Source organism: Mytilus galloprovincialis, chromosome 11 (genome assembly GCF_965363235.1).
Source record: "Mytilus galloprovincialis chromosome 11, xbMytGall1.hap1.1, whole genome shotgun sequence".
In the NCBI taxonomy this organism is placed as follows: domain Eukaryota; kingdom Metazoa; phylum Mollusca; class Bivalvia; order Mytilida; family Mytilidae; genus Mytilus; species Mytilus galloprovincialis.
In genome coordinates this window covers 29,174,889-29,187,583 of record NC_134848.1, presented here as the reverse complement: position 1 = coordinate 29,187,583, position 12,695 = coordinate 29,174,889, and the positions used below count along the sequence as shown (strand labels likewise).

General features: G+C 32.1%; 1 long non-coding RNA gene across 1 annotated transcript; it reads left to right on the top strand.

Moving 5' to 3' along the window:
- Positions 1-9,330: 9,330 nt before the first annotated feature.
- Positions 9,331-11,492, top strand: LOC143051090 (uncharacterized). The gene is made up of 3 exons (XR_012970589.1): positions 9,331-9,525; positions 10,315-10,398; positions 11,406-11,492. It is a non-coding gene; the product is annotated as an uncharacterized LOC143051090 (long non-coding RNA).
- The last annotated feature ends 1,203 nt before the right edge of the window (positions 11,493-12,695 follow it).

The window sequence follows — 12,695 nt, the reverse complement described above, 5'->3', positions numbered from 1 at the left end:
TATTTTTTCACCACATTTGTGATTTTTGCCTGTATATGTTTTGTTACATTTATCACAAATATGTTGTTTTCTGATAGTTGTTACTGTGTTATCTTTGCATGTATGTTGTTCAGTATAACCAATTAAACATACTTTACAAAACCTACGTTTAGCTAAAAATCCTGTTATATTTGTTATAGTGTCAAAGTGTTCATCATGATAATATAAATATATTTGTTCATTATATTCTTCATTACCATTATATACAATATATTCTGTACTATTTGATGTAAAAACAATTATCCTAATATTAAGATAATTTTCAAAACCTTTTAAATCATCTAAATTATTACCTTCTTCTTTTATTTCTACTCCTGATTGTTCATGTAAATCTTCAGCAACTCTTTTTTGTAATGGTCTACCCTCTTTAATGTGTTTTAATTGTGAGTTTGTAAAATTTTCTAACAACTTGTTTGAAGCTAAAGAAGTTACAATTGCCCTTGATAAACATATTGTATCATCATTTTTTATTTTGATAATACTTCTTTTATTTATGACATCTAATATTTTTAAAGCTTTACCTTTTCCTCTTTTATTGGGTATAATAGTAACTTCAAAAATAACTTCTTCTAAATTTAATTCTTCAGCACTATTTAATAATCTTTCCATTTGATCCATGAATAACTTTTTAACTGTATTATATGTTCTTATAGGCCAGCTTTTATGTTTAGTAATTATGATTTCATGAATAGGTACTATTTTAATTCTTCCATTAGGGTAATCTTTTATGGAATAGTCTACCATGTGATCAAAAGCATTTGTAAATGTTTCTTGTTTTTCATCCTTTAGACTAATTTTATAATTAAATACATAAATACTTGCTTTATGTTTATATTCTTTTGTCAAAACAAGTTTATATGAATCTCCTCGCTTGGATAAAATTTTATCCTTTTTTGCCTCCATTTTTTAAGAAAACATTTTAGTTACTTAAAAATGTCTAAAACAAATCTAACAAATAAATTAGCAAATGAATTACATCATAGAGTTATAAAATCTTTTCCTAAAAGACGTGTTTATGTTAATTCAATAGATCAAACATGGGCAGTTGATTTGATAGATATACAACAATATTCAAAACAAAATAAACACTATAAATATTTATTAGCAGTTATAGATATTTTTAGTAAATATGGTTGGTTGATTCCATTGAAAAATAAAACAGGAGTAGCAGTAAGTGAAGCATTTAAAACATTATTTAAAGAAAGAAAACCAATGTATATTTGGTCAGATAAAGGATCTGAATTTTATAATCGACAAGTAAAAGAATTGTTAAAAGATAATAACATAAAGTTATATTCAACTGAGAATGAAGAAAAATCCAGTGTAGTGGAACGATGGATAGGAACAATGAAACAACATATGTATAAATACTTTACTGCTAATGAAACTTTTAAATATTATGATATACTAGATAAATTAGTTAAAAATTATAATAATACAGTACATTCTTCAATTAAAATGACACCTGTTCAAGCAAGTAAATTAAAAAATGAATTAACAGTGTATAAAAATTTATATCCAGAAAAAGAAGAGAACATTAAAAAACCTAAATTTAAAGCAGGTACTAGAGTAAGAATAACAAAAAAGAAGGGTAAATTTGAAAAGGGTTATACTACTCGTTGGACTAAAGAAATATTTGTAATTGAAAAAGTTTTAAATACAATTCCTTTTACTTATAAAATAATTGATTTAAAAGGCGAAGAAATAACAGGTTCTTTCTATGAACAAGAATTACAGATGACTAAGTTTTAAATCTTTATTTACTTACGGTTAATTTATTACCAAAACAATAATCAGTTTCAAAATTTTAATTTGAAAACAAAAGTGCAATGAATACATACAAATCAAACACTATAAACATAATATCACTGTTCAAAGTTAGATCTGTCACATCCACTAAAAGTTACCCGGTTATGAATAACCGTTACAATGTCCCACCTACTGATCATGTATGATCACTCCTTATATGGAATAAGAAAATCAATAGTAAAGAGTTGTCCCACCTACTGATCATGTAAGATCACTTCTTATATGGAATACAATATCACATACATATCAAACTTCTTGTGACGGAGTAAGTCCATCATCCCATGGAATAAAGTCTCCCTTTCTCCAAAAGGTGGCAAACTGATCAATTTCTAACATTTGTTTAATAAGTTCTTGTTTTGAAAGAATATCATTGATTGAAACATTAATGTTCAGAAAACCTTTAAATCCTTTAAGTAGATTAGAAAGTTGTCTTAATTTCCGAGCATGAGGTATAGATATATCTATCTGAGTTGATAACCATGTGTCCCACGTTGTATTGACCTTTGCCAAAATAAACCAGTCTCTCAAAACATTAAGGAAATCACCGAAAAGAATGTTAAACAGCATACCTTGGGCGTTATGTCTTCCCAAGTGTTTGTATGCTTCTTGTAACTGTTTAACAGGGTCGCCTTCTATATTAAAACAAAACTTCTGCCTCGAAATTGTCTTTGTTAAATCCGCCTTTCTGCTTATTAGAAAGGTGTGAAGTTCTTCAGGGGTCGTGATAGTTTGTTTTTTTTTTCTTTCCCAGTTTTTCTTTAAATAAGTCCTGCACCTTTCTTTTCGGAGCTTTTGGAAGTTTAACCGGTCCCAAACTCTTAGCTCTTTCGATTGTCTCAATCATTTTCTGATAGTAACTGATATTTTCTATCAAAATGTTACTTTCTTCTAAACTCCATGACCAGTTCTGTGGTTGAGGCTGCACCTGACACTCTTGAATTTCCATTTGTATTTCTTTTGTAGAATTACTTTCTTGAAACATTAATTCACGTCTTCTCACCACTGTTAATTTGAAACGAAAGACCGCACCAGTCTGCTATATGTTTACATGTGATGACAACATTGTCTAGGTAACATGTAAACATACTCTTGACAACCATGTAAATATTTCCAATGATCGATTTTGTCTATAGCACTTCACAAATGTAAAAAGCAATTTAAGTTGTAGTCGTATTGATCCGTTTTATTACTAGACTATATTGATAAAATTAATTAAAAATCAAGGTTGGGGTGCACTGGGGAAATTATTTTTTCTCTTAAATCCCACAGAATTTTTTCTCTGCCTGTTATCCCGGTTTTTTTGGGAGTAAGAAAATTTGGTGTTTTTTGGGGTGTTTTTTTGCTTTTTTTTTTTATGAAAATTTAGGGCTCTTTTACTTGAAATGAGGGTAATTTTTTGTCACAAAGTCACTTTAAACATTAATGTCAAGGGTATATAAACAAAATAAATAAATTTTCACGTAAAAGTTTTTCCTTACTGAAAGTTTGTAGTTAAGGTATTCAATAGTTTTCTTGAATATATGTTTTCTTTTGACGGTAAAGTACATACATGTCTCGTAAAGAGAGATGTTGAAGATGTTAATTGTTGTTTAATTTTACTATCACATTTTAATTTAAATTATAAGATCAACCAATGTCTCTAGCTTAAAAATGTATCTTTTTTTTCAACCATTACTATTTTTAAGCTTTATGCCCGAGTTTGTTTTAATAAACTAAAAATATATGAATTTGGAATAGAAGGGGATATTAATTGTGTTATATTACGTGTACAATTTAATTTCCTGTGACCAGTTTGCTAATAAAAGATGCAAGCTATAAAATGTAATATTATTTTTTTTCAGAGAAAGATACTACAGTACAAGATGAGTTATGATGTGAAACAAGATTCCCGCACAGCCAAACGGACGCCCCACTTCGGCTTCGGCAAGCAGTTTACTGCCGGTCGGGAGAAGACCAAGTGACCATATTTCTATACCCCAGTTACCCTTGGGGTGGGCATAATAAAATTTAAAACTATTAACAGCTACTCAGTGAAACAGGAGAAAATCCTGGAGACAAGGACCTTCCCAGGTTGGCAAGACAGACATGGGAAGAGACACAATTCTTCTAACAGTCTAGTAAGTTAATGTATATAAACAAAAAAAAAAACAAGCATAAATTAACTTAAAGTCACATGAAATTTCAAATTAAAAACAAATAAAATGTATTGTAAAGGTTCTGCGGAACCCAGAGACTCGCCTACTTTTGCTGTAAATCCATAAAATCGGATACTTTATGAATCTAGCAAATGCTTTAAAAACTCTAACTGCAGACTGTATGTAATGTTAACTGGAAGAAAAAACTAAATTTATTTATAAGTAAATTACAGAAAAGAAGGTACAAAATGTTAACAATAATTTCTCCTACATATAATCTTTACACATAAACAATCTTTTGTCCATTTTTGCTACAAATCAAGGGTAGTTTAAGAAAGATTGTTCGACAAACTATTTAACCACAGAGTAATTGTAATGTTTCCATGGGGGAAAAAAATTAACTCACTATTAAATTTTAATAGGGAAAAACATGATTTTATCTTTGCATTTTTTCCCCCCGGATACTGTCTAATGATCATCAACCAGCTCCCGTCTAAGTTTTGCAGAAATCCAGACGAGATGAAGAAAATTATCAAAATTTTAAAAACTTTAACCCCATAGTGAATATTTGTGGACCCTGGTGCCACCACTGATGAAATGAAGGATGACTCTGTCTTGATTTTTCAACGGAAACAAGGCTTGACAAAATTATGCAAATGTTTTTGTTTATAACAAAATGAATAGTTTTAATTGTATAAAACTTGCGTATAGAAATAGAAGATGTGGTATGAGTGCCAATGCAACAACTCCTCCAAAGTAACAATTTATAAAAGTAAACAATCATAGGGTCAATGTACGGCCTAAATATGTAGAACTGGAAATTTACTTTCAATATTTAGTACTATTTCTTAACTTTAAATGTTTTGTAATATTTAGGTACTTGTATTTTACAGTACTCGATTTGTACTAAATATTTTGGTACAGAAATAATAATATATTCCATGTTTGAAAATCATACTTTTAAGAATGTATCACTACACTAAATATGACACGTTGTGTGGAATGTGTCTCCAAACCGATTTACCACGCGCTAGATTACATAAAATCTTGTTCACAAAGATGGCCGACTACAAATCGCACCTTCGTGTACTGAGTTTTAATTTAAAAGAAAAGCAGATAGAAATATTAGATATTTTACAGCAAGGGAAGACAGAAATAAGTGGAATTTTACCCACTGGTTATGGAAAAAGTTTTGTTTTTAAAATTGCACTACTATTATGATTATCCATAATAGATTGATTGATTGTTGGTTGCTTAACGTCCAGTGGCAAATATTTCATGCATATTCAGGACGAGAACAAGTTCACAATAAATACAATAGGTAGGCTGATAAAATAGAGGCCATCTGGGATGATGGTCGGGGAAATTTGGACTGCCACTGGAAAATGAGGGTAAATTGGATAGGGACCGAAATTTAGCCTTGCAACAGGCCACCTACGGACCCCTCAAAGAGTTGTTGCAAGGGTTCTTAACGTGCAAAGAGCGTGGCACTCTCTTTACACGTGGCATCGGATTTAACGTCCCCCTTCTGACCGGACGTGACTGCGAACTTGATACATCCCGCACAGCCAAACGGACGCCCCACTTCGGCAAGCGTTTTACTGCCGGTCGGGAGAATACCAAGTGACCATATTTCTATACCCCAGTCACCCCTGGGGATCCATAATAGAAATCTATATATACGATTTAGAGAGTAAATGTTGTTGTAGACCAAGAGACATAAACGTAAGCTAAATAGAATAGTTCGGTAAGATCTTCTTTGGCTCCACTTGCGATCGTATCACACCTTCTTTTTTATATAATACATTGTATTTATAGAATCGGTACAGATACGTGAACATGATGTTACACAGACATTTCATATCAACAAGATTAAATATTCTTATTATGTTGCAGAAAAGACGTTGACCATTAGGCTGGGCTGAATTTTGGTGTGAGACAGGACTGGACCAAGAGGGACTTACAAAAACTTTCATCTCTAAATATATTGGTATGAGTGTATTGTGCATATTGTTATTACTCAATTACAATGCAACTTTGTTTTAATATATTACAAATCGTAAAAGTTCAATTAAACACCTCCTCAACTGCTTAGTTGATCTGATGAAACTTAAGATTGATTGATTGATTGTTGGTTGCTTAACGTCCAGTGGCAAATATTTCATGCATATTCAGGACGAGAACAATTTCACAATACATACAATAGGTAGGTTGATGCGATAGAGGCCATATGGGATGATGGTTGAGAGAAATTTAGACTGCCACTGGAAAAGGAGGGTATATTGGATAGGGACAGAAATTTTGCCTTGCAACAGACCACCTACGGACCCCTCAAAAGAGTTGTTTCAAGAGTTCTTAACGTGCAAAGAGCGTGGCCCTCTCATTACACGAGACATCGGATTTAACGTCCCCTTCTGACCGGACGTGACTGCGAACTTGATACATCCCGCACAGCCAAACGGACGACCCACTTCGGCAAGCGTTTTACTGCCGTCGGGAGAAGACCAAGTGACCATATTTCTATACCCCAGCCACCCTTGGGGTGTGAAACTTAAGACAAACAGTCTCCAGTAAATATTATATACTCTCTTACATGTTAGGATTTTGATGAATTATGTTCAAAAGTCAATATGAAAAAGAAACATACCTCCCGTTTTGAGCTTGTAAATCTAAATTATCATGTTATAATTACTTTGTAATTAATGTTTTGTAGGGTTTGGAGTGATAGCCAATTCTGATTTCAAAAAGGGAGATTTTTTACTAGAGTATGTTGGGGAGCGTATAAACGGAGATGAGGCAAAAATAAGAGAAGAGGAAGGAGACTGCTATATATTCGGATACAAATATAATGACAAATTTCAATGGTAAAAAGTAAAATCACAAAAATACTGAACTCAGAGGAAAATCATTTTGGAAAGTCCATAATCACATGGCAAAATCAAAAAAACAAAACGCATCAAAATCGAATGGACAAGAACTGTCATATTCTTGACTTGGTACAGGCATTTTCAAATGTAGAAAATGGTGGATTAAACCTGGTTCTATAGCGCTAACCCTCTCACTTTAATAACAGTCTCGTCAAATTCCGTTACATTTATATGATGCGTTAAATAAACAGTCACAATTAATAAACTAGTCAAAATATGGGTACATCAGTCATCATCGTATAACAATTTTAAAAGGAACAATTTAACAGGACACAAAAACATCTACCATCTACGAACACATGGATTGATTTGAGTGTCTGACGTCAGAAAAAATATATACGTCACATAAATTTGTCGTTCAATGTTCATACAATAGTTATCAAAAGTACCAAAAGTACCAGGATTATAAACGATTTTAAAATTAAATAAGGCAATGAACGCATACAGGGTTAAAAAATGAAAAGTTTGTAAGAATAAATTACAGAAATAGTCCGAGATTCAAACTAGTCCAAAAGTTATACATAGAATTAATGAGAATCCAAAACTTTTAAAAGGAACAATTTTACAGGACACAAAAACATCTACTATTTACGAACACATGGATTGATTTGAGTGGCCGACGTCAGAAAAATTATATACGTCACATAAATTTGTCGTTCAATGTGCATACAAACAATTTTAAAATTTACATAGGCAAATTTACGTAGGCAATGTACGCATACAGGGTTAAAAATCTAAAGTATGTAAGAATAAATTACAGAAATAGACCAGGATTCAAACTAGTCCAAAAGTTATACATAGAATTTATGAGAATCCAAAACTTTTAAAAGGAACAATTTAACAGGACACAAAAACATCTACTATCTACGAACACATTGATTGATTTGAGTGTCCGACGTCAGAAAAATGATATACGTCACATAAATTTGTCGTTCAATGTGCATACAAACAATTTTAAAATTTACATAGGCAATGTACGCATACAGGGTTAAAAAATCAAAAGTATGTAAGAATAAATTACAGAAATAGACCAAGATTCAAACTAGTCCAAAAGTTATACATAGAATTTATGAGAATCCAAAACTTTTAAAATTTAGAATAAAATGTGAAATATCTACATGATCTATACAACAGAGAAAAAGACCTATTTCATCGAACCACAACTCATCTGAAACTAGAAAAAGTCGGAAATATTCGTAATATGACGTACAACTGTGCTATTTTGAACTTCGTATTTTTTCTTTATAACTGTTAAGTCTTCTTTTCCACCGCAGAAAAGAAGTTATTGATCTGTGTATTATACGCTTTCGTACATGCTCATTGTTTTCTAATTTAGTTTGTTATCTGAAAGCATGACTTTATCATATGAAATTAAGATTAATAAAAATTCAAACTTAAAACATACTAAGGCGTAGGTACAGTTTTCAATTTGTTAGCTTACAGAGGTGGATTTAGGGGGGAAATGGCCCGGGCCCCCCTTTTTTGGAAAAAAATTATGGTTGCTTATATAGGGAATCACTGAAGCGTGACTAGAGCAGTCCCCTTCACGTCAGTCAGTGGGCCCCAACTTATGAAAATTTCTGGATCCGCCACTGGCTTACATAGTAATAAAATAGTGAATAGAAGTACTTTACTATAAATATATACGAGTCTAAATTGAAAACTACGTTCAAACCTCAGATTGCGTTGGATAGAAACCGTAATTTTTATACGTGTGCATGTTAAACAAATTTCGTTGTAGAAGGGTCTAAAACAGCACAAACAACATTTTCCAAAAAACCAAAAAAGTGAAAAAGTCTGTTTAAACAAAACGCATTTTACTAACAGGTCGAACAACTGATGTTCTTTAACCCTGCTGACTGTCATTGGCGATTGCCAAATAAAATTGATCACAAGATGTAACAAAATGGATCTTAAAATAAATTTAATACTAAACAGAAAAACTTTTTAAACTTGTGGCCGCGATGTTATGCCACAAACATACGGTGTCAATATATTTAAGTACACCAGATCCGGATTTCGACAATAAATGTCTCTTCAGTGATGTTGGGGATCGAAACGGTATTTGGAAGGCCATATAAAGAGTATCCTCATTTTTAGAAAAAGTACCCTAATTTTAAGATAAATTCTTGAATTTAAAGAGTCCATATAGGATGAACGGATCATATAAACCGGAGGGGAAATATGTTACAAGCCCAAACGAAAACATATAAACGAGTCTAAATTGAAAACTACGTTCAAACCTATGATTGCGTTCGATAAAAACCGCAATGTTTATACGTGTGCATGTAAAACGAATTTCATTTAGACGATTTGTATATATATATATCAGGTACAGAAAATTGCACCATTTTCATCACACATCTTTATATATATATATCTTCCTCCTATTCCTTTTTTGGCATTATCCATACCATTTTCAATCTACATCTTATCAGTTCACAGGAAACAGTATATGTACATTAGTATAATCAGTATAACCTAAATTTGTGTAAATAGAACAAGACGAAAAATAACATAATTCATGTCGTTTTATTTTCATGATCATCTTATTTTTTTCATAGGAATATGCCAGACATGCAGGAAAAGACACACTGAGAAGATGCAAGCTCCAGGTACATGTACACATTGGTTTAGTGATTTTAACTTTCATTGCTCTTAGAAATTTATCTGTGTTTAAAGATTTTGTTGCTACAATATACATTTATCATATATGATGAAAAAAGAAAAAAAAGAGATACATGTAGAAGGTATCAGAAACAGTATTCATAAAATTGAGAATGGAAATGGGGAATGTATCAAAGAGTCAACAACCCGACCATAGAAAAAAACAACAGCAGATGTTCATTTATATGTTTATAATACACAAACAAATACTACATCACTTTATTGCTGTTCTTCGGTTTGTTTTAATCTGAATCCTTCATAACATTCTTTAAACATGTAAAACTCAAACTTCATATAATTCCTATAGATAGCAATAGAAAAACTCCAATGTCAGCACAAATAGAAAAAAATGAACATGTTACATGGTTTCCTCTAGGCTCTAACTATATATAACAAGCCTCAATATTTTTGTAATGCCCAAACACAATATATATAGATATAATATATATATGATTAATATATTTTTTTAATTTGTGAGGATGTTTGTACGAACATCTGTCCTGATTCAAACATTTTGGTGAAGGTGCATTGTATTATAGGCATAAATTGCTGTCACATCTAACATTTCTTATCACATGCATGGCCTTTCTACTTTACGTACCAAGTAAGTCTTATGACACTGTTTTCATGGTTTGCCGAGCATGAAAACACTATAAAATGAATAAATTAATCCTGTTTTTTAGTTAAGTTACAATTCCTCTGTTATATTTTGTGTTTACAAGGTCATTTTTTTTTAGAATGCAGTTTTCAAGAAAATTCAGCCAATAGAACATTCAGTCTTGTACACAAAACTGGGGAATTTCAGCAAGATCAGATACAAGGTGAGTATACACAAAACACAATACTGAGACATCCAATATTAGGTACTACAGCTTATAGCAACAGACACTTCATCAAGTACCACGAATAAAACTTTGCCTTTAGCAGTTTACTTTGTGGTCAAGTCCTACCATACTCGAAGCCAATGTCCTGTTTAAATTGTGACTGTTAAAGTGGAGTTTGTGAATTCAACAACCCCCCTTGTAAATTCCTGGCTATGGGCCTGCCTACCATTACCTATCATTGTTTACATCAACATTGTTTGGTCTTGAATGGAGAAATGTCTCATTGGCAAACAAACTATAACATACCGAATCTTCTTTTTTTATATATCACCTTATTTTTATACACTTGATAAACAAAATTAACAAACTTCTGTAAACAACCTTTGTACCTAAGAAACAGGGAATTTGTAAAGAAACAGCAACCTGAACAATAAGAAAAAAGGGCCACAAACCGTGGCGGATTCAGAAATTTTCTTGAGTGGGGGCCCACTGACTGACTAAGAGGGGCCCCACTCCAGCCATGCTTCAGTGATTCCTTATATAATCAATAATATTTTTCTTAGAAAAAAGGGGGGACTGGTTCCCCTCTAAATCTGCCTCTGACCAATGGGTTTTTAATGCAGCAAGATATCAAGAAACCAGGAGTAGGCTGAACTAGTATATATTTGTTTAGGGGCCAGCTGAAGGACGCCTCCGGGTGCGGGAATTGCTCGCTACATTGAAGACCTGTTGGTGACCTTCTGCTGTTGTTTTTTATTTGGTCGGGTTGTTGTCTCTTTGACACATTCCCCATTTCCATTCTCAATTTTATTTACCTGTTCTGTTAACAATCAGACTCCAGTATCAACCACTGACCAATTAAATACACCAATAACAGTAACCCAACATTAAATACACCAGCATTAACAATTTTTTTAAAATGATTTTTTATTAAGATAAGTTAAACATCTATAAGAGTGTGTATGTATAATGCCAGTAATTTTACCACCCTCAAATCTTTGTAGAATGCTGTATGGAAGAAAATTCCCCTGGAAGTGCCTTTGGAAGTTTACCCATTACTGAGGATTATCAACAGGATCAGATACAGGGTGAGTATGATATATTGCACTTTAATATTAACAACTGATTATGAAAATTACAACAAACCATTAAAACATAAAAAATCAACCAACCAATCAAACATATAGGTATAATAAAACAACCAATCAAACACAAAAGTATCAACAACCAACCTATCAGATGCACCAAAACCAACAACCATTCAAAAACACTAGTTTCAACAACTAACCAATCAAACACATCATTACCATTAACCAACAAGTATAACACACCAGCATAAACAACCAACCAATCAATCACACAATTATAAACAACAAACTAATTAAGCCGACCATTATCAACAACCATCCAGTCAAAATACCAGTATCAACAACCAACCAAACAAAAAAAAACATAACAACCAATCAATATAACACACCAGTAGAAACAGCCAACCTATCAAGACCATCCATATTAACATCCAACTTATCACACACATCAGTATCAGCAAGCAACCAATTAAGCACATCAGTATCAACAACTCAACATTTAAACAAAACAGTATTTACAACCAACCAATTAGACAGAAGTATACACAGCAAACAGTATCACCATTCAATCAATAAACGACTAATTAAACACACCAGTATCAACACACAACCAATTCGACAGAAGTATACACAATAAACAGTATCAACAACCAACCAATAAATAAACAACTAATTAAACACACCAGTATCAACACACAACCAATTAGACAGAAGTATACACAACAAACAGTATCAACAACCAACCAATCAATAAACAACTAATTAAACACACCAGTATCAACACACAACCAATTAGACAGAAGTATACACAACAATCAGTATCAACAACCAACCAATAAATAAATAAACAACTAATTAAACACACCAATATCAACACACAACCAATTAGACAGAAGTAACACAACAAACAGTATCAACAACCAACCAATAAATAAACAACTAATTAAACATACTAGTATCAACACACAACCAATTAGACAGACAGAAGTATACACAACAAACAGTATCAACAACCAACCAATCAATAAACAACTAATTAAACACACCAGTATCAACACACAACCAATTAGACAGAAGTATACACAACAATCAGTATCAACAACCAACCAATAAATAAACAACTAATTAAACACACCAGTATCAACACACAACCAATTAGACAGAAGTAACACAACAAACAGTATCAACAACCAACCAATAAATAAA